At 34.5% G+C, this 27,540-nt stretch overlaps 1 protein-coding gene and 1 long non-coding RNA gene across 7 annotated transcripts in view; one reads left to right on the forward strand and one right to left on the reverse strand.

Moving 5' to 3' along the window:
* ZNF385D (zinc finger protein 385D) overlaps positions 1 to 27,540 on the reverse strand; it is a 943,735-nt gene that overhangs the window by 521,066 nt on the left and 395,129 nt on the right. The gene's annotated exons all lie outside the window — the stretch shown is intronic.
* On the forward strand, positions 4,946 to 27,031 carry LOC109026408 (uncharacterized). Of its 3 annotated transcripts, none has more exons than XR_010132773.1 (6): positions 4,946 to 5,287; positions 19,770 to 19,823; positions 21,463 to 21,554; positions 22,105 to 22,300; positions 23,688 to 23,810; positions 24,050 to 27,031. It is a non-coding gene; the product is annotated as an uncharacterized lncRNA (long non-coding RNA). The 3 variants fall into 3 exon arrangements; XR_010132774.1 differs by having other exon boundaries at positions 22,153 to 22,300; XR_008678562.2 differs by lacking the exon at positions 22,105 to 22,300.

Raw genomic sequence — 27,540 nt, forward strand, 5'->3', positions numbered from 1 at the left:
TTGAGTTCACCTACAGACCTATTTGATATTGTATTAATAATTATTTATGCTAGAAGTATTCTAGCTACACTAATAAGTCTTTGTAAAATCTCATCAAGAAACTTTAAAAAAGATGTTTTGTGTTAATGATGATGAGGTGTCCTTGACTATATTGAACTTCTCACTATTGTTTGAATTCTAAAAATGTATTTATATTTATATTTATGCATAGAAATAAAAAATTTTAAAAACCTGTATGTTATAAAAATTTAAATAATGTTATTTTCATGAAATTAAAGAAAAATTATCTCTGTGTCCCTACAGCTTGATGTGAACAAGAAAAAAAGTGTTTTCCTCTTAATGATAAGCAAAAATGTTTCAGTAATTTTAAATGTTTTATACATTCTCTAAGGTCTTATCAACCCAATGCTTGCTTTAAATGTAGTTAATATAAGACAATATGTATGTAGCTTTAAGTAGCCTCTATAACATAAACGTACTTTCCAATCATTAATGTCTTAAGCAAAAAGACCAAAAGTAGAAAACAACATTCTTCAAAAAATGTCTTTCTTGCAACAGTGTCCAAACTCTTCTATATGGCAGATGTGTAATTTCCAAAAGTAATAACACAGTGCGAAATCTCTACGTAACAAAGGAGGTCCAAATTTTTATTTGCCTCAAATAATACTCAACCGAACAGAATCCCAATGCATAGAATATTATAGACAATTAGAATTTCATTTTTAATATAATTTTATTTCTTCACCAAACTAGGATTTGTAAATGTATCCATTTTAGTCAGATAATTTGTTCTAATACCTAAGTAGGTTTTGACCCTATAGTTAACAGAAGCTTTCCCTCAGTTATGCACAAGAACCCAGAAGAACGTTTTTGTGACTGACACCGGTGAGCCTGGCAGATGAGAGTGACTCAGGGCAGTGTGACACATGTCACTGAAGTGTATCAGGTCCAAGCCTGAATGCACCTCCTGTAACTTACTTGGGCTGCAAGTGCTGAGGGGGGCAGTGATTGGAGAGAATGAAAGTAGGCCAGATGTTTCTAGGCAATTATTGGCCTACCCACAGCACATACATGAATTAGACCTTGTTCAGACAATGACTCCACATATACTGCCCAGATGATAAGCATGGGATTTTTCTCCACTCCCTACTGTCTCACAATGAAACTATTATTTACATTTTAAGCATGTCTACAATTTGGCTACATTCTTCCTCTCCAACTGCGTCAGACACCTGCCATGTCAGTCACACTGCTCATTGCTGTTCTGCACTCACACGCATTCCTTTCTTACCGTGCTTCATGTGTACTTTCCCCTAAAACTAATGTCCACCTCAACACCCCTACCTTCTATGTCCATCTTTCTATGTGTAATTCAGTACAAAGGCTATTATCCCACAAAGTCAAGATCAAGTTCACTCCTTCTACTATTTCTTATCCAGTTTCAGGCCTTCCCAACTTTTACTTTAATTTTATTCGTTACTTTGCAATTTAGTATATAAGTGTATTCTTCATTGTTTGAAGCTCATGAGGTATTCACTGAACTGAACTGTGAAGTCTTCCAGTTCAAGGCCCGTCTTTTGTGCTTCCTGGTATCTGGAATTTGGTTGCTAGAAGTTCTGGATGTCACATTGATGGGGCAGGTTTCTCACTAAACTAATTTTCCATGCTGGCAACTAAATGGGAGTTCAAAATGTCGGTAAAGACAAAGACAAGTGGAGACTAATGTGCTGTCATTACTAGGGCAAGAATGGTGGTAAAGTCCCTATATTTGCCCACTGAAATACCAACTATGATCATTACCACAATAATTAGCATTTATTGGGCTTCTACTCCATGCCTACTTTGGCTCTAAATCAGGGGTTTAATATGAATATAATTGCATTTAGTCAGGATAACAACACTGTTAAGTACGTATTATTTTCTCCATTTTAGGGAACACAAGGAATTTCTCAAAGACCATTCAGAAGGTAAGAGTGGTGAAAATGGAATCAAAACATAGTTTGACCTGACTGTACAACTTTTTACCATAGAACTCAGAAAGAATTTAGGCCTCTAAAAACTATACACTTTTTCACAAAAAAAAACCATCCACCAATTATATATTGTAAATTATAAGTTGCATTGTATTTTAAAACGATAATCATTCAATCAAGCCCTGTTGAGCTCCTAAATATAGTATAGAAGGAATTAAATATCCAGTCCTTATAATAAAAAGAGAAAATATAGATGAATGGAGAGAAATCAAGTGTTAAATAAAAATTATATTAGAAATGTCTTAAAACAATTTGTGATGAGTTCAATAACTGATGCCATGAGATTATATCAAGGCTTACTGTGATTGTAGGCTGAAGGTTTTAAGCACTAGATTCGATAGGAGAAAGACTTTGGAAAAGGAATGGAAAGCTTTTTTATGATTGGAAGGGAAGGCCTCAGATGTGAGAGATCTATATAAGTAAAGCACAGTTCCTGGTTCAGATGACACTGAGTAAACTCATTTGGCAAAAGGAGAAAATTCACATAGGGAGTGATGAATGGAAGAGTATTAAGTTGTCCCAGGGAAAGAAGAATGAAAGCATTTTTAGACTAACCAGTGAGGAAGGAAAAGTAAGAGCTAAATGAATTTTCTCTGAACATGCCTCACTTCTTTCCAGTTCTTTTATTTCCTTTTTTATTTCTTCCCTGGGTTTTTTTGTTTTAGAGGTCTTTGGAAACTTTTGTCTTGTTTGCGTTATTTTATAAGTTTCTGACAAACCACGAAGTATGATGTTGTCTACTGATACTTCTCTATTCCTTTTTTCAACATACGAAAAAAATTTTAAGTGTAACGTATCATCAGGTAACGTGATGTAGCAAAAAAACTGTTTATGGATTTTAAAGGCAAGCAGAGGTGGATTTGACACCAGTTCACCCAGTTCACCCATTTAGTGGCAAGTTGCTTATTCTCCATGTATCTCACATTCTTCGTCTGTCAAATGGGAAAAAGAATAACTACTTGGCAAAGTAAACTGGATGTGAAGATTAGGAAATACATATGTAAAGCACTATTTTTTACAACATAGCAAATGCAATGTTACATCTGGGTATTATCAATTCATTCAACACTCACGTCAACAAAGTTTATATTTTATGCCAGAAACTCTCCTTCTTGCTGAAGTGCAGCAATGAAAACAAAACAGAACAAACCTAGTCTATATGCTATCAAGGAACTTAGATTCTAGTTAGTGAGACAGACAACAATCAGATTATAAATATGTAATATAGTTCACTATATTTCAATGCTGTGAAAAAATAAAAAGTATAAGATAGGCTATGAGGATAAAAGTAGGCTTGGAGTATAAAGAGTTCATATACAGTGGTCAGGGAGGTTCCAAAATATATTTATTTTTAAGGAAGAAAATATCTCATGTAAAAATCTGCTGCATAAAATATTTATCAATGTCATAACACAGAAATAGTTTTGAATACTGCAAAAATAGTACCAACTTTGTAAGAAGTTACTTCAAATAGAAATACACCACAGAGGATCCATCCAAGTACTTTTAGATAATTCATGTTTTATCAAAGGCTGAAAAACAAAGAATATTAAATCTAAAGTGTTTGAAACCGATAACTAATAAAGATCAATGAGGGACAAAAGCAAATTATCTTGGAAAGTGTGATTCCAGCCAATGAAAAAAGATGACACAATTTAACACCTACTTTGTATTCTGTAGAAAACTATTAAATGAGTTGAGCACTACTTCTATTGTATGGTGGTTAAAAGGGAAGTCCCAGGAAACAAAATATTTGGGTTCAAAGCTTTGATTTTTCTTAGCTGTGTGACCTAGCTTATAGAATTTATATGTTACTATGTTGATAATGCCATTTTTGGGGAAATTTTGTTATTATGAGAATACCAATACATTCTCTGACAAAAATATTATCTATTTGGAAATAGAGTAGTAGTATATGTATGCACTAAGCTGACTCAAATATCAGGTATAATACAATTTCCTACTTAGCTGAAATAAGTGAAGCAAACAATGATCTACCAAGTATAGTGATTAAGCAGGATGTTTTCTATGGTCTTTTTCCATTTTAATTCCATGACTCTTTTTTTTTTTTTTTTTTTTTTTTTTTTTTTTTTTTTTTTTGAGATGGAGTTTCACTCTGTCACCCAGGCTGGAGTGCAGTGGCATGATCTCGGCTTACTGCAACCTCCGCCTCCCGGGTTCACGCCATTCTCCTGCCTCAGCCTCCCGAGTAGCTGGGACCACAGGCACCCGCCACCACGTCCAGATAATTTTTTGTATTTTTAGTAGAGACGGGGTTTCACCGTGTTAGCTAGGATGGTCTCGATCTCCTGACCTCGTGATCTGCCCACCTCGGCCTCCCAAAGTGCTGGGATTACAGGGGTGAGCCACCGTGCCCGGCCTCTTTAATTTCTTTTACGTGTTATGGCCCACCTCACTCTACAATTAATTTGAGGCAACTAAATCTTTAAGCTCTATGATGAAAAAAAATTATTTTTTAGAAAAATTGTTCTTCCTCATTCATAGCCTTAGGTCCTTTTACAAAGTCCCATAGCTAGAAGCCATTAGGTTATATGCAATTATTCTTCTTGAATTTGGGAAATTCCGCTTTCCTGGAACTTTTCTCTTTTATAAAGAAAATATATACAACATACACATGTATATTGTCAAATGTATATGTTATAGCTAAGGACATGACAAAACAGTAACACTTTAACTTTATGTGTATTATGTCAAGTAACAGATAAGCTGTCAAAAATTTTATAGCATAATTTTTAAAATTTCTGAAATATTATTACATTTTAATTTTTAGAGAAATCATACCCACTTGGTATTCACGTAATTTGTTTTTAAAATAAAATGACTTCTTTTTTAAATGGTCAGAGGAGAATAAGCAAATAAAACTTGATTTGAATTCTTTCCCTAAACCTGTTCACAAATGAGGGGCCCTTTTGGATTATAATCCACATTCTAATTTCTAGTGAGTCATCCTTCCTTACTATGACACATAATACAAACAGAATGTAAGGACTCATCCTTCAGCTAATGCATTGTTTAGAAACTTAGTAAGTGAATAAAAGCACGTGGCCACGAGGACACAAGAATATCTAAGCGCTGCAGAAACAGCCACACAATTTGTTCCTTGATTTATTGCATCTTTGGCAGGCAATGCTCTGAGCTTTCATGCATATATGGGCAATTGGGGCATCTGTGATGAAGTGCTGTTGACAGAAGTATGGCCCGCGGTAACATGATTGCTATAATAAGGAACCATGGTAAGTCAGACAGCTGTATCAATGGTTATTCTCTGCTTTGATATTTCAAAATGTCAACACACCATCACAAACTGTCAGGGGAAACAATTTAAAGATGTAGGGGAAGAAAAGAACACTTCTATTGGCAGTTCTTTAATCAGGTCATTGTTTAAGACACCCCTCATCACAGATATAATATATGCTGTTCTGTAACGTATCTAAAAAACATAGGATTTCACCAAAAGCTGAAGGCCAACCTCATCAGTCTTATTTTAAAGTTATCACTTATTTTACTTTGTAAGATGTTATAACTTAACCCTTCTAGGTCCACACTGGAATCTTCGTGACAATGGTTAAGAACTTATAAATGTAATGTTACTTCACATAAGAACTCATACTTCTAATAATAAAAACTGTATCAGAAAAGCCAAAAAAGGTCTTAACTTTAGGCTAAATTCAGCTGTTTCATACTGGAAGGCCTAAAAATGAGGGAAGTATTAATTTATTCCACCCAGTTCACATTTTGGTACTGTCTAGCTTATAGTGAAAAAAGGCATCTTGAAGAAATAACTGACTAATTTATAAAAGTGACTAGTAAATACTAAATGGATATATTCACTGACTCTATATTTGAATGTGTGTGTATGTGTGTGTATAGATGTGTGTGTGTATATATATATGTATATATACATATATATAGCGAGTGAGAGAGAAAGAATAAGTAATTATTTATTTGACTCATCCTGTCTTATCTCTTTTTCTATGTTCCAATTTATCAAATACTGATCTTTGATAGTATTAATGACTTGTGCAGTCACAACATCATGGAAAAAATGATATATCTACTAATTATAATATATTCAGTATATTTCATCAATATTTTAATTTGGAAATTAGTTCACATGATACAATATAGATTAAATTATAAAAGAAAAATAGCAACATGTACTCAACAAATTATATATACTACTTTGTAAGGGAAATGTCTTTTTCTTTTATGTACATAATGAATAAATGCATTTATATGTTAGTTACTGTGTGCTACAACTAATGTAAACATGTAGATTTTTCTCAACCAAAGTGAGAAATTTTACTAACCAGATATAATTTTGCTAGCAAAGAAGGAAATAAAGATACTACATGAACAGTAATTTAGTCCTGGCAGTTTAATGGAATGGCCAAACTAAGCCTGAAAACACTGATGCATTTTGTTGCATACGGAAATACAAAGAAATCATTAAATACTGCTACATTTGATGACAAGAATTATGACTGTGTTAGAAATTCAATCAAGTTTCCTTGTCAGTTCAGTAACGATAATTTTAACATGTTCATACCAAAACCTAGTGAACCATGGAATTGCATTCAACAAACAGAATGAAGCCAGATGCTAAGTCTATGATTAAGAAAATATTAAATATATTTACCATTTATTTATGTTTTCAGCTGTATTGTACTTAAGTAAAAGGATAGTTTTTTAAATGGAATAAAAATTCATATATACAGCACTCTTCTTTTCTACAGTCTTACACATTAACTTACCCAGCAGCATTGCACTTTCTGCTAATGAAAAGAGAGCAGGCTGTACAAATCTTCTTAAGTCTCCTGTGGCAAGAAAACTATTACAGAAATGAATAGAAGGAGGTCTCTGGAGATTTTCTCTTGCCTTCTTGTTTTACCAGAGGCTGTTAGGATCACACTGAGAACTGTCAAAGCTGAATAAACCACTGACAATTGGGTTTATACCCTTTGGGCACTCAAGCTTTCATAGGGGATGATTCAACTTTGTCCGAGCACCAATATATTAGAAACAATGTGAAAACTCCCAGTGACTGGAGCCTGGCTTGTAACTGTAGACAAAGAGGAACTTTTCTGCTGGTGGTTCGCAAGGAAAGGCTTGTCGAAAAGAGTTAATTCAAGCAGCCTGAAATTACGTCAACCCTGTACATTTAAGCACTGTTAATCTGCAGCTTTGCACATTGTATTTTCAAATCAGTTCAGCTGAAGGGTGGGAGAATAACTAGGTTTACAGAATCATTTAGAAACGTTAAATTTCTTAACTCCCAACTTTGACAAGAAAATGCTCATTAGTGTTATGGGATGAGAGAGGAGAAAAAAATTTGAAAATCAAATTAATATTATTATTTTCTATTATTTTATGACACATTTAATTTTTTCCAGAATAAATGAGCAAATTCATTGATGAATAAAATTATAGAAATGCAGATATATATGTAAAGTACTTACTAGGTCAAGACCTTCATCTTCATTTTATAGAGGAGTACAGATGAGTACTTCTTAATGAGCTTTCTAACTCTCATTCACATAGAAAACATTACAAATTCGCTATCAATATGAATCATTTGAAATTCTTATTTTCGATTCACACATAGGTAGTCTCTTAGAAAATATACATCATAATATTTGTCAAATACTAAATGCATATATTCACTGAGTATATTTGAATGTGTGTGTGTGTGTGCATGTATATATGTGTGTGTATATATATGTATATATACATATACATATATACACACATATATATATAGTGAGAGAGAAAGAGACAGATTGAGAGAAAGAGAATGAAAGAGAGAAAGAGAGAAAGAGACAGAGAGAGGAGAGAGAGAAATTTTTCTATGCCACAGAGGCTGGGATAGTAAAATGATAACTGACTTAATAGAGTTTGTGAATATTGTCTGGTCTTCAGAAAAATTTTTTAACCGATGTGAATGTTCATGCATGCAAAATGCATGTTTATGGTGAGATGCACGTTAGTTGTATGTTTTCTTCATAGAAGAGCAAACATTTTAAGCCTGGTTTTTCTACTCACTAGCTGTGAAAACTTCAACAACTCACTGAAAAACTTAATTTCAATTTCTGTAAAACAAAAATAATAATGCCTAGGGAGCTATCAAGATTAAATTATTTTGATCATGTGAAAGAAGATGACATAAAGTAGGTTGAACAAATGTTTTTTTCTGGACTAAGAATTTTACATCATGGTAAATGTTTATCTTCAAAAACTTATTTTGTTGCTTTTATTATGTGTCTGGCTCAGTGATCCTCTGCCCAATAGATGTAAGTTTCTTAATCCTACCCTTAACTAGAATTGCCATGTTAACCTACATTGTGGAATTACCTAACTTTGTGAAATGTCTTAAAGAAAAATTGTTTAAATGTGTGCCTTGACATATTAAGCTGATGAACTCATATTATGTGTTTATACTGGAAACATAAGTAATTATGCTTCATTTCCTCTTTGAGGAACTCAGATTAATAAGTCTTACATTTTGAGTTATGCTTCTCAATTTCAGAGCTCTCTAAAAATTAAGAAATCAGTTCACAGTAATATGAACTTAAGCTGAACTCAGTAATCATCTCTTAATTTTACTTAATGCAGTGTGCATATTCACATGGCAAATTAGCTGATTTAGCTGACCGCTGCTCAGGTCATGGATCAATTCACCAAATGTATTTATCTATTTCTCCAAAGTCATACACCGGTGAACCACAAAATTAGGATCTTCTCTTTTGGAGAAGCATTGGTTCCTTGATTTTTCTTTTAAAGAGAAAGAAAACTTTTCTCTTTTAACTTAACCATTTCCATCCTCTATTTAAAATGAGACAATTACAGAAAGTAAAATATTTAATAGTCTATTAGTTATTTTACATTCTTTATATACACAAAACATTTTTACATATATATATTCAGTGCCGTATATCATGTACAAGAAATTCAACACATAAAGCAGTCTACACGGAGTCACCCATTAGTTTGTAGGCATTGCAAAGTTGAAAATTAATTCATTAGATTTTAAAGATAAAAAGGAAAAGCTTTTGAAGTTTTTCTTTGTTTTCTCTAATATATATTTTTAAATAGAATGTTCTTATGAACTGATTTGTTTTCATATAACACTATGTTAAAACTTACTTTCTCAGGCCAGGCACAGTGGCTCACACCTGTAATCCCAGAACTTTGGGAGGCTGAGGCAAGTGGATCACTTGAGCTCAGGAGTTGGAGACCAGCCTGGCTGAAAAGGTGAAACTCCGTCTTTATTAAAACTACAAAAATTAGCCAGGTGTGGTAGCTTGCACCTGTAATCCCAGCTACTAGGGAGGCTGAAGCAGGAGAAACACTTGAACCCAAGAGGCGGAGGTTGCAGTGAGCCGAAATTGCGCTACTGCACTCCAGCCTGGGTGATAGAGCGACACTCCGTGTCTAAAAAGTAAAAATAAAAACATTAAAAAAATTACTTTCTCATTTTGAAGCATCTTCCACAAAAACATTTTTAAGAAGCCATATCACATTGCAATGTGCAGATCTACCATAATTATTTAAATTCAAATACCTGATTGGTCTTGTGGATTAATGCCAATTTGACCCTTCTAAAAAAAACATCAGTTGAGCATGCCTGAGAAGCATGCCTTGTGAATCTATGATTTCTTTCTTAACCTAAATTTTTCCAAATGGAATTTTGGGGTCAAAGGTGATATAAATATTTCAGTTTGCACTCATGAAAGTTTGTAATAATTAATATACCACTTGGGTATGAGAAACAGTGAATATTTTACTTACAACTCCACACACAGCATCAAACTTATAAATACAATAGCGAATTTACGATTTAAATATATTTTGAGTTGCTTATATATAAATATTGGCAAATTTATGGTACAGTAAAGCCACTCTCTTATAAAGTTATGTCTTTCAAGGCTCTTTGATGTATTTTACTAGTTATTTATTTATTTATTTATTTTGAGACAGAGTCTCGCTCTGTCGCCCAGATTGTGCACAATCTCCTCTCACTGCAACCTCCGCCTCCTGGGTTCAAGCCATTCTCCTGCCTCAGCCTCCTGAGTAGCTGGGATTACAGGTGCGCACCACCATGCCTGGCTAATTTTTTGTACTTTTAGTAGAGATGGGGTTTCACTGTGTTGGCCAGTCTGGTCTCGAACTCCTGACCTCACGATCTGCCCACATTGGACTCCCAGAGTGCTGGGATTCCAGGCGTGAGCCACCGCGCCTGGCTGTAAGTTATTTTTAAATTGGTCATTTGCATGACTATTTTTTGCGTGTAATATCTCTGTATGTATTAATCCATCTATCTTTTTTCTATCATCTGTATTTTTGTTGATACACCAAAATATATCAATTTTTTTAATTTATGGTTTCAATCACTGGTGTTATGCTTAGAAAGACTCCAAGTCAGGGTTATGTATTTGTCTATATTTAATAGAATTTGTTACTTTTGAAGCAATATTTCTCCTGGGTTTTGTTTCACCACATTATGTGAAGTAGAGAGCAAGATACTGTTTTTAATTTTTGATAAAATTAGTTCTTTGTTCTGATGCCACTTGAAAAACCCACTCTTTATTCATTTTAAATGCTGCCATTATAATTAATTTTCATATAAATTTATGTCTGATTCTGGACTTTCTGTTATAATTCACTAATTAATGTACATTTTTTTCTGTCAATATCACACTAATATAATTACTAAAGCTGTGTAACATCTGACAGTTCAATCCACCATCAAAACTGGATTGATTCTTCTCTTTTCTTAATTATATCAATAAATTTCATAAATGGCCCTAATTTTTTTTACATTTACTGAAATAGATTAATTTAAGAGAAACAAAGCATTCCAATATTGGCTCTATGACATAAAATGTAAAAAGCAAATAAAAAAAACTTTCCTGGTATTAATAAAACATTCTGAACCCAGAAAACCTTTTAGGAGGCAGGTTTTTCTTTTCTTTCTTTGCATTGACAAGTTTCTCCACAGATACTGATTTTCTGCTCCTCCTTAAATTCCTTAAGTCTCTTAGAAAATTTACATTTTATAGTAAAATATTCAATATTGCTGGAGGGTTTCGGACATATAGTCACATAACTACCCCACTTCTGTCATCTAATATTATATATTTGTATATGCCATTTTCATTGTGAAAAATACCAGATTTCTATATACTGAATTGGCATATAATATTTTGATTTATCAGTTTTATTTTTTCTAATTCATTAGATTCTGCTATAATCCATACACTTGCCTTCTCTATGTTTTCCAATTGCATGAGACAAATATTTATTTCATTCATTGTCACTTTTTTCTCAATTTCATTGTTCACTGTAAAAACGTTGAAAAATATAGAAGAACAAAAAATGTGAAATTAACTATTATGTTACAATTGAAAAATAATTTTTGCTATGAAGTATAAGAAATCTGTCTTTGATCTAAAAATCTTGTGTAGGATTTTAGGATAAAATTAACAAAGAAAACTTTAAATTAAACAATTATTATAGTTTTACCAGTTACATTGACAAATTGCCCTCCAGGAATGGTCTATTTTTCCTTCAACACATTGGGTTTTGCAGTATTTCATGCCCTTACTTAATATCCAAAAATTTTACCTTTTTACCATTTGTGCTCTTTAACTTACATGTATTTAGTTACTAGTGATATTGTGATATTTAATACACTCATTGTTCATTTGTTTTGTGACAATTCCTTTTATCATCTGCTTAAGTTTCTCTTGGAAACTTTATTTTCTAATTGAATTGCAAGAATTCTTAGGGAAACAGAATTTTTGGCAAAATACTACAAATATCTTCCCTGATTTTTCGATAGTGTTTAAAAATTCTATATGACATGGTGTCCTTTTAGATATTTGTGAGTGTTTGTGTCTGTGTGTGCACACATTAGAAATGCTTTCCACTTGAGAACCTGTGTTTCATCCTCCATCCTGATGTGCTGTGCCTTTTCCATCCCATCAGTTGGGGTGGCTATCTTTACTGTTGGGCCTCTCAGTGGAGTGTAGCTGTATTTGAATGCTATTGAGCTCAAGTGTTTTAGGGTAGTCTAAACTACATGAGTGCTTTCTGAGTTCAGCCTTCATCTCCATGCCCCTATTTTCTTTCTTTCTTTTCTTTTCTTTTTTTTTTAATACTTTTAAGTTCTGGGATACATGCACAGAACGTGCAGGTTTGTTACATAGGTATACAAGTGCCACTGTGGTTTGCTGCACCCATCAACCCATCATCTACATTAGGTATTTCTCCTAATGCTATCCCTCCCCAAGCCCCCCACCAGCCAACAGGCCCTGGTGTGTGATGTTTCCCTCCATGCGTCCATGTGTTCTCATTGTTCGACTCCCACTTGTGAGTGAGAACAGGCAGTATTTGGTTTTCTGTTCCAGTGTTAGTTTGCTGAGAATGACCGTTTCCAGCTTCATTAATGTCCCTGCAAAAGACATGAACTCATCCTTTTTTATGGCTGCATAGTATTCCATGGTGTATATGTGCCGCATTTTCTTTATCCAGTTTATCATTGATGGGCATTTGGGTTGGTTCCAAGTCTTTACTATTGTGAACAGTGCCACAATAAACCTATGTGTGCACATGTCTTTATAGTAGAATGATTTATAATCCTTTGGGTATATACCCAGTAATGGGATTGTTGAGTTAAATGGTATTTCTGGTTCTAGATCCTTGAGGAATTGCCACACTGTCTTCCACAATGGTTGAACTAATTTACACTCCCACCAACAGTGTAAAAGTGTTCCTATTTCTCCACATCTTCTCCAGCATCTTTTGTTTTCTGACTTTTTAATGATCACCGTTCTAACTGGCATGAGATGGTATCTCATTGTGGTTTTGATTTGCATTTCACTAATAACCAGCTATGATGAGCTTCTTTTCATGTTTGTTGGCCACATAAATGTCTTCTTTTGAGAAGTGTCTCTTCATATCCATTGCCCACTTTTTGATGGAGTTTTTTTTTTTTTTGTAAATTTGCTTAAGTTCTTTGTAGATTCTGGATATTAGCCCTTTGTCAGAGGGATAGATTGCAAAAATCTTCTCCCATTCTGTAGGTTGCCTGTTCACTCTGATGATAGTTTCTTTTGCTGTGCAGACGTTCTTTAATTAGATCCCATTTGTCTATTTTGGCTTTTGTTGCCATTGCTCTTGGTGTTTTAGTCATGAAGTCTTTGCCCATGCCTATGTCCTAAATGGTATTGCCTAGGTTTTCTTCTAGGGTTTTTATGGTTTTAGGTCTTACATTTAAGTCTTTAATCCATCTTGAGTTAATTTTTGCATAAGGTGAAAGGAAGGGGTCCAAGTTTCAACTTTCTGCATATGGCTAGCTGGTTTTCCCAACACCACTTATTAAATAAGGAATCCTTTCCCCATTGCTTGTTTTTGTCAGTATGTCAAAAATCCAATGGTTGTAGATGTGTGGCATTATTTCTGAGGCCTCTATTTTGTTCCATTGGTCTGTATATCTGTTTTGGTACCTGTACCATGCTGTTTTGGTTACTGTAGCCTTGTATTATAGTTGGAAGTCAGGTAGCATGATGCCTCCAGCTTTGCTCTTTTTGCTTAGGATTGTCTTGGCTATATGGGCTCTTTTTTTGGTTCTCATTAAACTTAAAGTAGTTTTTTTCTAATTCTGTGAAGAAAGTCAATGGTAGCTTGATGGGGATAGCATTGAATGTATAAATTACTTTGGGCAGTATGGCCATTTTCACGATACTGATTCTTCCTGTCCACGAACATGGAATGTTTTTCCAATTGTTTCTGTCCTCTCTTACTTCCTTGAGCAGTGGTTTGTAGTTCTCCTTGAAGAGGTCCTTCACATCCCTTATAAGTTGTATACCTAGGTGTTTTATTCTCTTTGTAGCAATTGTGAATGGGAGTTCTCTCATGATTTGGCTGATTGTCTATTATTGGTGTATAGGAATGCCTGTGATTTTTGCACATTGATTTTGTATCCTGAGACTTTGCTGAAGCTGCTTATCAGCTTAAGGAGGTTTGGAGCTGAGACGATGGGGTATTCTAAATAAATATACAATCATGTCATCTGCAAACACAGACAATTCGACTTCCATTCTTCCTATTTGAATACCCTTTATTTCTTCCTCTTGCCTGACTGCCCCGGCCAGAACTTCCAATGCTACGTTGAATAAGACCCTATTTTCTGGATTAGGGTTCTTCCACTGTCTCCACTACTTGTTTTCCATGACAATGCTTTGCTTCTTTAAAAAGTGAAGCTGTTGGTGCACCTACATGGTCTTTATTCAGGCCCTACTTTTACTATACATACTGAAATAAACCCTTCAACTTTTAAATTTGTTCTATATATACAATGCATTTTCTAAATTATTGGCTTAAAGGTAGGATTCTCCCCCACTCTTGAGTTTATATTCTTTTATTTAGCCCCTGGAAAAAGAATAGAAAGAAAAACTTTCCATTTCAGCAGCACTTGCATGGAGATAGTAAAACTGAATGTTATGTTTTTCCACAAAGAGCATTAACTAGATGAGGTTGTTGAAAAACCATGACCTTTGAGAGACTCCATTATTTTAGATCTTCAGGACTTAAATGACCCCCTGAACTCAACACAAGACTCTCTTGAGCAAACAACAATGGGACTGTTTTTAAGCAACTAAGAACCAATGATCTCATACCTTCCTATCCAGAATGTTGCTTTCAATTGTTATATGTGATGTAAATATGATGTAGTAACTATGATGGTTTCCTCTCTCCTCTCATGGCTTAAAAATCCTGAATTGACCACTCAGTAGGATACTCTGATTTTTCTCACTGATCTGTATTTCCTTGCCTGGCATCTCCACTACTTTTATTTCCATTCCCAAGATCTAGTGGTCTTTGTTTTACTCTCTAACGTGACATTTTCTTGATCCTAAGACACCATAAAAATTTAAAACACATTTTGAATTTAATAAAAGGCCTCATTAGGAGAGGCATCAATCAACATCAACATGATACAAAATTGTATGCCTTAATTTTAAGCCACAACCTGATATCAGAATTATTAAAATGTGAAAAAAAATGGACTATACTTTTAAGGTCAAATGGCCTGGGTTTAAGTCCTGATGTCATTACTTACTTGATGATTTTGGAATCCCCCTAAACCTCAGTTTTCTCATCTTTAAAATATAGATAATAATAAAACCTAACTCAGAAAGTGGTTGTGATAATTAAATACTTCAAGTTTAACTACTAACTCCGAGTTTGGCCTAAAACAGTCACTTAAATATATTTATTTCATATAATTATGGATTAATTTTTGATGACTGGTATCAAAATCTATTTATACAATAGTATAAAAATGTACCTGCTACTTAATATATTTTATGATTCTTTCAAAAAAGTTCCAAAACTAAACATTTCCATTGCCTTTTATATCATACATAAACTAAACTCAAATGAAATTTCTGATGCCAAAGGTAGAATTGCTAGTTACATGAAAAATGTTCATGGTCTATAAACTCATTTCTCAGACTTTCAAAGAGGTTTCCCATGATGCCTTAAATACTTTCTATTCTTCTCCCTTACTAAACACATTCAGCAATCACAAAATCAAGATTACAGGTATCTAGTTTCTTTATTTTCCAACTTTATGTGCTTCGTTGGGTTACAAACTACCACAGTTGTCAAACCTGAGTACTCTACAGTATTATCTTCTCTGCTGGCCAGATTTTCCTCAAGTGTTTCTTTTCTTTCCTGTCTCTGTTTAATTAAATCTAATAAAACATTTGTAAAGGTCATGTGGGAAACGCACATTTCAAGCAAGCAGCAGAACTTACAAACTAGAGGCTCAGAATAAAACCTTTTTTTTTTTTCCTCTAAAAAGTTACATCACGCTCAATAGGTAATTATTTAGTTTTTGGATGACAGTAAAATATCTGGAAAAAACGTAAAATTGACTGGATCTTTGAGTTCCATTCTGATTTTTCATTATATCATTCTTCTTTGATTCATCTTTTATGACTATATTCATTATGCTATATTTGAAACTTCCTGAACAAATATAATTTCAGCAAGATTAAATATTTACATCCAAGTAATACTTCTAAGAAACGTTTTATCAAATGGCTAAAATACAGTTTATTCAATAGCTTTGGTTCTTAGTGGCTATTTTTAAATAGGGTAGCTTCCAGGAAAATGACATTAACTCATATTTTTTACCTCAACTAAACCCCTGTGTTTTCTAAACATTCAAGGAATAGAGAGCACTTTTGCCCTTCCATTTAACTTCAGCAAATACTATAACCAGCCATCCATTTTTTTAATATTCATGTAACTAAAAGAAATATGATGCCTGAGAGAGTAACTTACTTAGGCTTGCACAAAGATACCACCGTACTGTTTGGAAACTAGACAAAATTAGAGTAAGTAATTTCTAATTACGGTAGTAAACTCACTCACGTATACACACACACAATGAAGGCACATGTAGCCTGCAGCAAAGCACTAACAGAATTGTTTAAAATGAGATCCCTTCCGACATGCTTTGCTGAGCCAGACTTATAAAATCATGGATAAATATAAGCTGGACAAAAGAGAAAAACAAGGAAAAGATACTCAAATTATTTCTAATTGAATTATTTTAAAGTAAAAAGTCAGATTTTATTTAATCACAGCATAAGTGCTGCCCTCCATCCCCATTTGGAAGATGAGATACAACATATGTCCTCTAAAGCACAATGTTGAGTCACGTCTTCTGATTGCTTTGCTGTGTTAATAATTCTCTCTGTACCTCAGTTTCTTTGCTGGAACAAGGGTCTTATAATAATGACAACTTCAACGCCTGAATATTCCATTTTAACACTTACATATTAGGTGATGTTTGACCCACAGCAGATGAAATTTGTCTGTAAGTAACTTGCCCCAGTATGTTTTTTGTTTCAAGTAAACACATAGGGATCAATATTTTCAAAATTACAGTTTTTGACACATTCTCATGATGGGAGTTTTTAATTATTTTTTAGGCTCACAAGGATCTAAGGAGCCTTAGTAACACTTAGAATAACTCCTCAACCTGGAGGTTTCTAAATTTTCTCATTTTGCAGCAATTTTAGTGTCTTAGTAATATTAACACAGTACCCCTAGGCCAAAAGAAATATGTGAGTTCTGTTTGTTAGTTAGGTGTAAACAACTTAATTTTTATATCCTTAATAGTTATATCCTAACAACTCAGTGGCAACATGATTCATTAATATATATTAACTGAAGGTAAAACATTATTTCTATTTCATTTTTAAATTATCACAGTGACTTACTAAGGGAATCCATGTTCCTGTTGGACCCAAAACAATTTCCTAAACTTTGGAATAATGTTAGACATCCCCACCCTCACTTCCCTTTCCTCACTGACTTTTGTGTCGTACTTGCATCATATCACCGCAACCACTGAAAATGAAGCTTTACAAAAATATGACATAATGAAAAGGAATGTAGCACAATCTAATGTTGAAACTGTGACCAGCCCCAAGTAAGCGGCCTGCAAGGCTGTCTAGCCTTCGAAACACTTGGAAATCTGGTGATGCCCCTGTGAGTTCACTGGAATGCTTGAGACTGACTTTTAACTTTTATTGTAAAAAGTCAAGGTTTTTATTGTTACCAACAGATGTTTTTGTGTTTACTACAAATGGAGCATCATTGTGAAAAGGTATGACAAGTTATTTCATCAAACAAAGGAAAAAAACTTTATAAAATTTCTCCTTCCTACAAAACACAGTACAGTAACATAAATGTGGATGCAACACTATAGGCAACTGACTGCTTATCCTTCTTGCTGGCTCTGTTCTTAAAATGGCTGGAGGAAGCAGGTGATATAGGAGATGGAAACTAAAGTTCTTACTTTCTTGTAGGGAGTGGGGACAGGGCATGAAAGAAAAAACAAAGCTACATGGAAAATGCAGGTAATTCCACCCCTAAAAATAGGGAGGAAGAAGATGGGTTCTCTTGTCTCCAATGTTCTCCCATATCCATCTCCCCAGTTCTGGCCAATAAATATCACCTAAAGAGGGAGGTGATTTCTTAAGCTTCTGATGCATCTTAAGAAATCAAAAGCCTAAGAAAGACCATTCTGGATTCAGAATCATCTCTGTTAAAACTGAAGCCTGGGTGAGGAAACAGTACTTGTGGTGCCAAACCAAACAAAAACTTGAATTTGCCTAAATTTTGCAATCTGTTCTCAAATTCTGTTTACCCTGCTGCATAGATTCAGCCTGACCATTTAATTAACCCACATGTTATAAAATTGAGTATCTTCGATTAACTCATTGAGTTATGGTGGTAAGAGGGTTAGCTTCATCATTTATTACATGTCTATTATATGCCAATTCCATACTGGCACATGCTAAGTACTACTGGTGTGACGCAGATAATTCATTCTTCCATAATTCAAAGGAGGGAATATTTTTGTGGTTTTTCACAAGTAGGTAAGAACCTGAGTTTATTGGCCAGGCATAATGGATCATGTCTGGAATCCCAGCAATTTGGGAGGCCCAGGCATGTGGTTCACTTGAGCTCAGGTATATGAAACAAGCTTGGAAAACATGGCAAGACCCTGTCTCTCTAAAAAAGAAAAAAATTATCCACGTCTAGTGGCACATGCCCATAGTCCCAGTACTCAAGAGGCTGAGGTGAGAGGATCTGCTTGAGCCCAGGAGATAGAGGCTGCAGTGATCCGTGATCACACCACTGCATTGAAGACTGGGTGAGAGAGTGAGACTATGTCTCAGGAAACAAACAAACAAAAAAAAGTGAAAGAAAGAAAGAAGAAAATGAAATGAAAAAGAAAAAGAAGCTGAGTTTATTTATCCAGAGTCCTAGAGGTGAACCAGATCATTGTCCCCACCTGCTGTATAGGGGCTTCCTTTACAAATGTGATATTCCTCCTCATTTTCACACTTATTATATTTTATAATATAATAGTAATAACGAGAAGATAAAGGTATGTTTAAAATGATAAAGTTTGAGTGGGAGAAGAAGAAAAAGGATTGACACTCTACAGTGATCTAATTGTAAATGTGTAAAAGGGAGACAACTAAGAGGTAACCTTGGAAAAACTAAATACTTTGCATTATTCTTAGCTTTTCAATAACTGGAAGTAAGTTCCTGGCCAACAGAGTGACATATTCAAAACAATCTATATGTCAGAGGAATTTGTTCACAGTGGTTAATGCATCCTCTGCTTTTAGGAATACTTATGCAATGGTAAAATGTGATAAATGATTTTCGTCATTGGAGTAAGTGTTATGGCTAAACATAATCTCTCAAAATAATCATGTAATAAGCCTGGTTTCAAAAAGAGGGATGCATGACTGCAGGGGCCAATCTAAGACCTTCAACAAAAGCATTCCTCAAGCAGAAGGCAATCTGTATTATTTATCCTGTGATCCACAGTCTCTCTCCATCAGGTGATCCAATTTAACCTTAACTTCAAGTTTATCATCTGTGGTGATATAGTTTGGCTGTGTCCCCACCAAAATGTCAACTTCAGTTGTATCTCCCAGAATTCCCACGCGTTGTGGGAGGGACCTGGGGGGTGTGGGGGCATAACTGAATCATGGGCACCAGTCTTTCTCATGCTATTCTCATGATAGTGAATAAGTCTCACGAGATCTGATGGGTTTATCAAGAGTTTTGCTTTTGCTTCTTCCTCATTTTCTCTTGCTGCTACCATGTAAGAAGAGCCTTTCGCCTCTAGCCATGATTCTGAGAACTTCCCAGCCATGTGGAACTGTAAGTCCAATTAAACTTCTTTCTTTTGTAAATTGCCCAGTCTTGAGTATGTCTTTACCAGCAGTGTGAAAACAAACTAATATAGTAAATTGGTACCGGGAGTCGAGCATTGGTGAAAAGATACCCATAAATGTGGAAGTTACTTTGGAACTGGGTAACAGGCAGAGGGTGGAACAGATTGGAGGGCTCAGAAAAAGACAGGAAAATGTGGGAAAGTTTGGAACTTTCTATAGACTTGTTGAATGGCTTTGACTAAAAGCCTGATAGCAATATGAACAATAAGGTCCAGGCTGAGGTGGTCTCAGATGGCGATGAGGAACTTGTTGAGAACTGGAGCAAAGGTGACTCTTGTTTTGTTTTAGCAAAACTCACATGGCACAAGCCTACCCAAACCCCAGAGGACATGCATAAGGTATTGCTTGAACTGGTGTTCTGCTTATGTTGGGGAATCACTGCAGGCTTTGTCTCCAGTTCTCTGCCTCCCAGCATAAACATCTGCCCCAACTCCTCCTTATTTCCATCCCATTTTCTCCTACATGGATTTTCCCTCATGGCTTAGAAGGTGATAATGCGTTTAGTCTGCCTACCCAACATTTTGCTTTGACTTTTTCTCCTTCAATTCTCTATTATTTAGCCCATAGGTTCTCTCTCCAACCTTCACCACCATTCATCTACTAGTAAATAAAATGTCTCAGGAGTAGATGTACTAGTTTCATCAATGTACTAATGTACCACTAATGTTGGCATTCAGAAAAACAGACAGTACTTGAAACAAATGTATTCACATCAGCACCCTGCTTCTCAAGATCACCGCCAGTGTGCCCGAGTGTTGTTCCCCACACATGCACCCACACATTCCCATTTTAATAAAACTGTTACAATTCACTGCAATGGGCACATGCAGACTAATCTTTATCCTCCCTGAAATTTTTTATCTCCTTATTTGTTTTCAAATTTAATGTAACTAAGCCTTGTAGATCATATTCTATCATTTCTACCTAAGAATATCAGCTTGCACCAATAATGGGCAAAATCATTTTGTGAGGTGATCACATTAAGAAGACCTATATTTTGGAGTTAGGGACACTGGAGATTGACAATAGAGGTCAGGAACATGGGCTTTGCTGTCAGGCCAGAGCTTATACTTTATTGCTTTCTAGTCACAGGAATTTGTATAAGTTTCATACCTCAAAATCCAGTTATTCATCCTTAAAATGGAAATAATAATATTTCTCCAAAAGATCACTATTAGAACTAAGTGAGACATATTTATGTAATGCCACCTTGCTGGGCACATGTTATGGGATTAATGAATAGGGGCTCTTATTTTGTTGATATCACTCTTATTTGTAACTGACAAGAAGCTATATATCTAATAAAAAATAAAACCGTTGTTCCAAGTCAATGAAAATGAACAATTTTACCTGTAATATTATCCCAGGGTAGAACTAGATTCTATTGCCAAATTCTATTATAACTGCATAACCTATTTTTCTAAATTACTGCAGAAAGCTTCACAATTGAAATAAAAATTCAAATAAATATTAAGCTGTAGAGTGATGGCTTGGGGATAGCAGTCAGAGAATTTTCTAAATATAAACCATGGATGTTCACGATATTATTTTTTCTCTCTTAACAGAGCCATGTACAAGTATATTTTTTCATTACAAATAATTCAAGAAAAAGAAACCATTGAAGATAAATGAAACATTGTATTACATTTTATGCCAGGTGAGAAAATATAAACCCTAATGTTCTTTCTTTAAAGCCCTGAGATTTCATAATGCAATATTACAAGATAACATCTACTGGGATTGTAGCATAAAATACAGGTTTCTGGTATTTGTTGTTTCTATCTCATGTAGTTAATAAAGTTACTTTTAAAGTTATTTTGCAACCAATAATACAGTTACATAAATGTCATTGCACTTAAAGTATCACAAATAACATATGATTCCAGGCCAGAAATTTAGTATATAGCAATGTGAGAATCTTGTGCTTTTCCTTGGTTAGAGATCTATTTAAATCAGCAAATAGGAATAAAGTGTAGTGCCTACAACAGATAAGAAAAACACACTTCAAATAATAAGGCAAATGCACTGGCAAATAAAAACAAATGAAGATGCTGAATGCAGCTAAGGAAATGCAATTGCTCCTTCAGGATATTTTTTTTTCATTTGTCCAGCCAAAACGATAAGATAAAATAATTTATAAAGTCGTAAAATACTATAGTGTTTGTGAGGAACCAGTCAAAAATCTAATCTCTATCTTTCCCCTTCAGCTGAGATTGAAGGCAATCAACACATTCATTTCAAATTGATATTTTCAGAGTGCTGGAAAGAACCATGTAAGGTACTTGCCCTAACTCCAGTCACGGGAGTTGTACTCAGATGTACTCAGAAGTTGTTCAGACACAATGCAAGGAGCCTGGTCACCATGGTCTCCTGTCACCATGGAAGATGGGGCTAGCCCCATGGGTAGGTACACAGAAAAGGAACTTTGGGCCTGTGAGGCTGTCTGAAATACTCGAAACAAGAAGGATCTAGGAAGGTAACTTATTTAATTATTCCCCTCACTCCAAAGCAAAATAGAGAATCTGACCTAGAAAGAGAAAATCTGCAAAAGGCAGAAGCTTTCTTTGTCTAACTCAGTTCTGGCTCACTAGCCTCTAGAAGAGTGTCTGGCAACAAAACTCAACTCAAAATGGATTAAATACTGAAACATAAGACTCCAAACTATAAAACTGCTAAAAGAAAACATAGGGGAAATTTTTCAGAACATTGGAGTAGGCAAATATTTGATGGCTAAGACTTCAAAAGCACAGCCTCCAAAAAAAAAAAAAAAAGACAAATGGACTATTTTAAGCCAAAAATCTTCTGTACAGCCAAGAATACAATCAAAAAGTGATGAAAAATATCTGTAGAAGGGAAGAAAATATTTGCATTCTATACAACCAACAAGAGACTAATATCCAGAATATACAAGAAACTCAACAACTAAACAGCAATACACACACAAACACACACACCCTCCCCAACACAGACACTCACAGAACAAATAATCTGGTTAAAAAGTGGCAGAGGATCTAAATAAACATTTCTCAAAAGAAGACATACAAATAAATGGCCAACAAATATATGAAAAAAAAATGCTCAATACCACTAATCGTCAGGGAAATACAAATCAAAACTATAATGAAATATCATCTCACCCCAGTTAGAATGGCTATTACCAAAAATACAAAAATAGCAAATGCTGGTGAGGATGCAGTAAAAACGGATCCCTTGTACACTGTTCGTGGAAATGTAATTAGGACAGCCATCAGGGAAAACAGTGTGGAGGTTTCTCAAAAAACTAAAAATAAAACTACCATAAGATCCAGCAATCCCACTACTGGTTATTTATTCAAAGGAAAGGAAATCAGTATATAAAAAGGACACCTACACTCCTTTGTTTATTGCAGCACTATTCACAATCGCTAAGATATGGAGTTAACCTAAATATTAATCAACAGATAAATGGATAAAGAAAATATGATATATATACACAATGGAATACTATCCAGCCATAAAAAGAATGAAACACTATCATTCACAGCATCCTGAAGCATATCATATTAAGTGAAATAAGTCAGGCACAGAAATAAATACTATATGTTCTCGCTCACATGTGGGAGCTAAAAAATACTGAGCTCTTGGAAGCAGAGTAGAATGGTGGGTATTAGAGGATATGGAGAAGAGGAGAATAGGAAGATGTTGTTTAAAAGATACAAAATTACAGCTAGATGGGAGGAATGATTTCTGTTGACCTGTGGTGCTATAGGTTGATATGGTTAACTATAATTTATTTTATGTTTTGAAACAGCTACAAGAGAAGATTTTTGATGTTCATAACACAAAGAAATAATAAATGAGGAGACACGTGTTAATTATCCTGATTTCAGTATTACACACTGTATACATGTATCAAAATATCACTCTGTATGCTGTAAGTATGTGCAATTACAATATGTCAACTAAAAAAATAAAAGAAAATAATTTTTAAATGAATGCCTGGAATATAAAAAAGGTCTTGGTATTTGGATATTAAATAAATGAATGAAAGAACAGAAACTTACAGGAATTTTCTTTCCTGTCATCAATTTGGCCAATTTTATGTGGCATTTGGAAAATATTCGACTTAATACAATTTTAAATTAATTCTTTTCTCTTTTTGATTGTCAACAGGTATTTTGCCAAAAAAATTGTTTAAAAAGAAGCCAGTTTAACTAGAAATATGAAGTAACTATTGAATTGTTCTATTTACAATGAAATAAATTGTAATCACGCAGGAAAAATTTCCTTAGAACAAACTATAGTGATAAATAAATTTATTTCACATTTTAATTTTAATGCCTTTTATTTTTATAGAACGTTAAAATGTCTAAAGTAGGGCTACATACATTATTTCATTGATTGTTACATTTCAATTGTTGAAAAACTGATTACCTAATATTTTGCAAGTGAATGGATTGTGTCCATATAGGATTCTAACATGATCCAGGGATTCAGGAAAGGCTTTTCTTGAGACATTAGTTCTGAAGAATACATACAAATCCATCATTTAGTGGGAGAGTGCACTGGATGGGATGGGGAGCAACTCTGAAAGAAGGAACATTTGCAGAAATTGAGATAAAAATGACCATAGAGCTTATGAGAAATTGAAAGAAAACTGTTATGACTAAAAGGAAAAGAATTAAGGAGAAAAGTCACCACAAAAAGAAGTGACATGGGTTTTCAGGACAGCACACAGGGTCTTGTGGGCCAGGTTAAGGAAGTGAGCCTTAATCCTAAGAGCAACAGAAGACACTAAAAAGTGTAAAGCAAGGGTATTATCTGGTTATATGGGTGTCTCTCAAAGGTCCATCTCATTAAAGTGCAGAAAACATATTATGGGCAATAAGAGGAAGGCAACACAAAGCCAGACAGAAAATGTTTAAGAGGATATTTCTGGGAAGAGATGATTATGTATTTGGCTAGAATCCTGGTGCTGGATGTAAAGAGAAGTAGAGAAATGGAGATTTCGGAAGTAAGATCAATAGGTGAGGGGAAAATGGTATGTGCGGGAAAAGAGGGGTAGAAGGTAAATTCTAGGTTATCAGTGGAAACAACAGGGGATGGCAGAACCACTCCCTGCAAAGACATCTCTGCAGAGAGCATACTTATGGAGAAAAGTTCGCTGAAGTTTAATTTTGGAAATGTTAACCTTGAGGTGCCTGCAAGGCATCATAGCAGAGGTGTCAAGCAGGCAGCTTAGAAATAGCACATGATGTTCACAAAAAAGGTTTGGTCTGCATTTTAAAAGCTTTGTAGAGAGAATTAGGTTCCTTACTTCATTTTTAAGAACATAAAATACGGAAGTACTGATTTCTTTTCAGATGGAATGCAGCAGTTCAGCTCCCAGAAGGGAAATGTGGTCAATATTTATGCTGGCTTCTTGCCAGTGCTATTAACTGGTGAGGTGTCCAATTCTCTGTGGAAAGGTATTTTTTTGGAACCAGATGATTTTCTTTTTCTGTCTTATAATTTCTTTGCCTAGCATACATTCTCATATTTTCTGTGGTTTTAAAGTTGTTTCCTGATGAGGGAACATTAATATGTACTAGGGAAATGTTTCATTAAACAAAGTTAAAATTGATTTTCATGTTGCAAGACATCTTGGAGTCACCATTACTCTAATATGTGAGGGCGACCATGTAATAACACATTTTCCAAATATTTAAACACCAAACACTTTCTCCAAGATTATCTCTGACAACTAGTGTTTTATACATTATTCTTTGGGCAAATATTTGTTAAACAGTAGCCTTGCTTGGAGCAGTATCTTTTATTCAATAGTTTTATCCTGGTTCAAAAACCCAGCCTGGCCTTAATGCCCCTTTCCCAAGAAATTTAATACAATTTTCCTGTACATAAAATGCTCATTTTCTTTCCTGGATGTTAAAACTGAAGCAAACCGGATGTTCCACTTATAACTCTGTGGCAGTAGTCATGTGGGAGAAGTTTATCATCTGTGTAGGTCACTGTCATCTTTCATTCTTGTGGTAGCATTGGGTCTATGTGAAGGTGTGTTCGGAGGTAGGATTAAAGCAGTGGCCAGGAGAAGGATGAACAGTACTTAGTCTAGTTTTTCAGATTGTGATCAACTCTACGTAGAACCACAGTAGTGTGCAGAAATGTAGTTAAGGATAGGGAGGGGAAAGAGTTCGCATCTTACTTTATTTACTGCTTCTATCATTATCCAAATTAATACCCTTATTGCCTAAGATTCTGAACATAGTAATCCATATATAAAACTTCTGATCTCAACCTATATTCTGAAAAATGATACCAATCAAAACACCGAATTCCACTTGTAAAAACAATTTATTTTATACTTTCCTGCCGCTGGTGGTTTACAGTTTCTCCATTCATACGCCTTTAAGGTATAATACAATGAATATACAAGAGATCTCTTTATATTACAGACCTCTTTATATTAGGTTGGTGCAAAAGTAATTGTGATAACCTAATAATAACTTTATGTTTTTCTCCTCAGTGATGAAAAATGTATGCATGCCCAGAATTCTAGAGATATAAATTAAAAGCAACAACTTGTAAATTAAAATAATGGCCCTGGTGATGACACTGATCAAAATAAAAAGAAAAATTCAGAGCAGAAATACAAGAACTAACTCAGAGCAATTTTAGAATGGCTACTAATATTAATGTTATTTTATGTTAGATATTATTATAGGTACAAAATGTCATCAAGACATTAGTACAAAAGCGACTAAGTATTACATTAAATATTCATTTAATTGCGGGCAAAGTATTCTGCACAATGCTTTGGAATATAATAAAAGGTAGTTATCATCATTTCCTACTTAACCCTTCTAATTCAATCTAACACAATTGGCCCACAAATCATTTTATAATCTTCAGTAAAGAATGAACAAAATTTCATTAGCCAGGATAAAAAAAATCAAGGTAAGTTTAAACTATTACAGACGTGAGATACAAATTTCTCCTTCTGTGTCTCCTTCATTTGCTAAAAACTGAAATTGGCATCATTGTATGTGTAAAAAACTATAGATACTTTTACAATACAAATGGAAAAAAAAAGAAAGAAAAATCCCTGAGCTCTTCCATAGCACTTGCTTCAGAGAATCTTTGTAACTACTGGCTCTACAGTTGGTCCTTTTTGTAAAAAAAAAAAAAAAAAAAAAAGATGTCCAATTTCTTAGATTTTTTTTTTTTTTTTTTTTTTTTTTTTTTCTGAGACGGAGTCTCACTCTGTCACCCAGGCTGATGTGCAGTGGCACAATCTCGGCTCACTGCAACCTCTGCCTCCCAGGTTCAAGCGATTCTCCTGCCTCCGACTCCTGAGTAACTGGGTTTACAGGTGCCTGCCACCATGCCCGGCTAATTTTTTTTGTATTTTTAGTAGAGATGGGGTTTCACCATGTTGGCCAGGCTGGTCTCGAACTCCTGACCTCAGGTGATCCACCTGCCTCGACCTCCCAAAGTGCTGGGATTATCGGCATGAGCCACTGTGCCCAGCCTAATTTCACAGATCTTGAAGTAACATAATTCTTTGTTATATGTTCAAAGGTAATAATTTCTATTCTTATTATAAATATATTTGGAGACAAATGATATGAGACTGTGAAATATCCTCAGAAGCTACTGAACATAGG

The sequence above is a fragment of the Gorilla gorilla genome, chromosome 2 (genome assembly GCF_029281585.2).
Source record: "Gorilla gorilla gorilla isolate KB3781 chromosome 2, NHGRI_mGorGor1-v2.1_pri, whole genome shotgun sequence".
Lineage (NCBI taxonomy): Eukaryota > Metazoa > Chordata > Mammalia > Primates > Hominidae > Gorilla > Gorilla gorilla.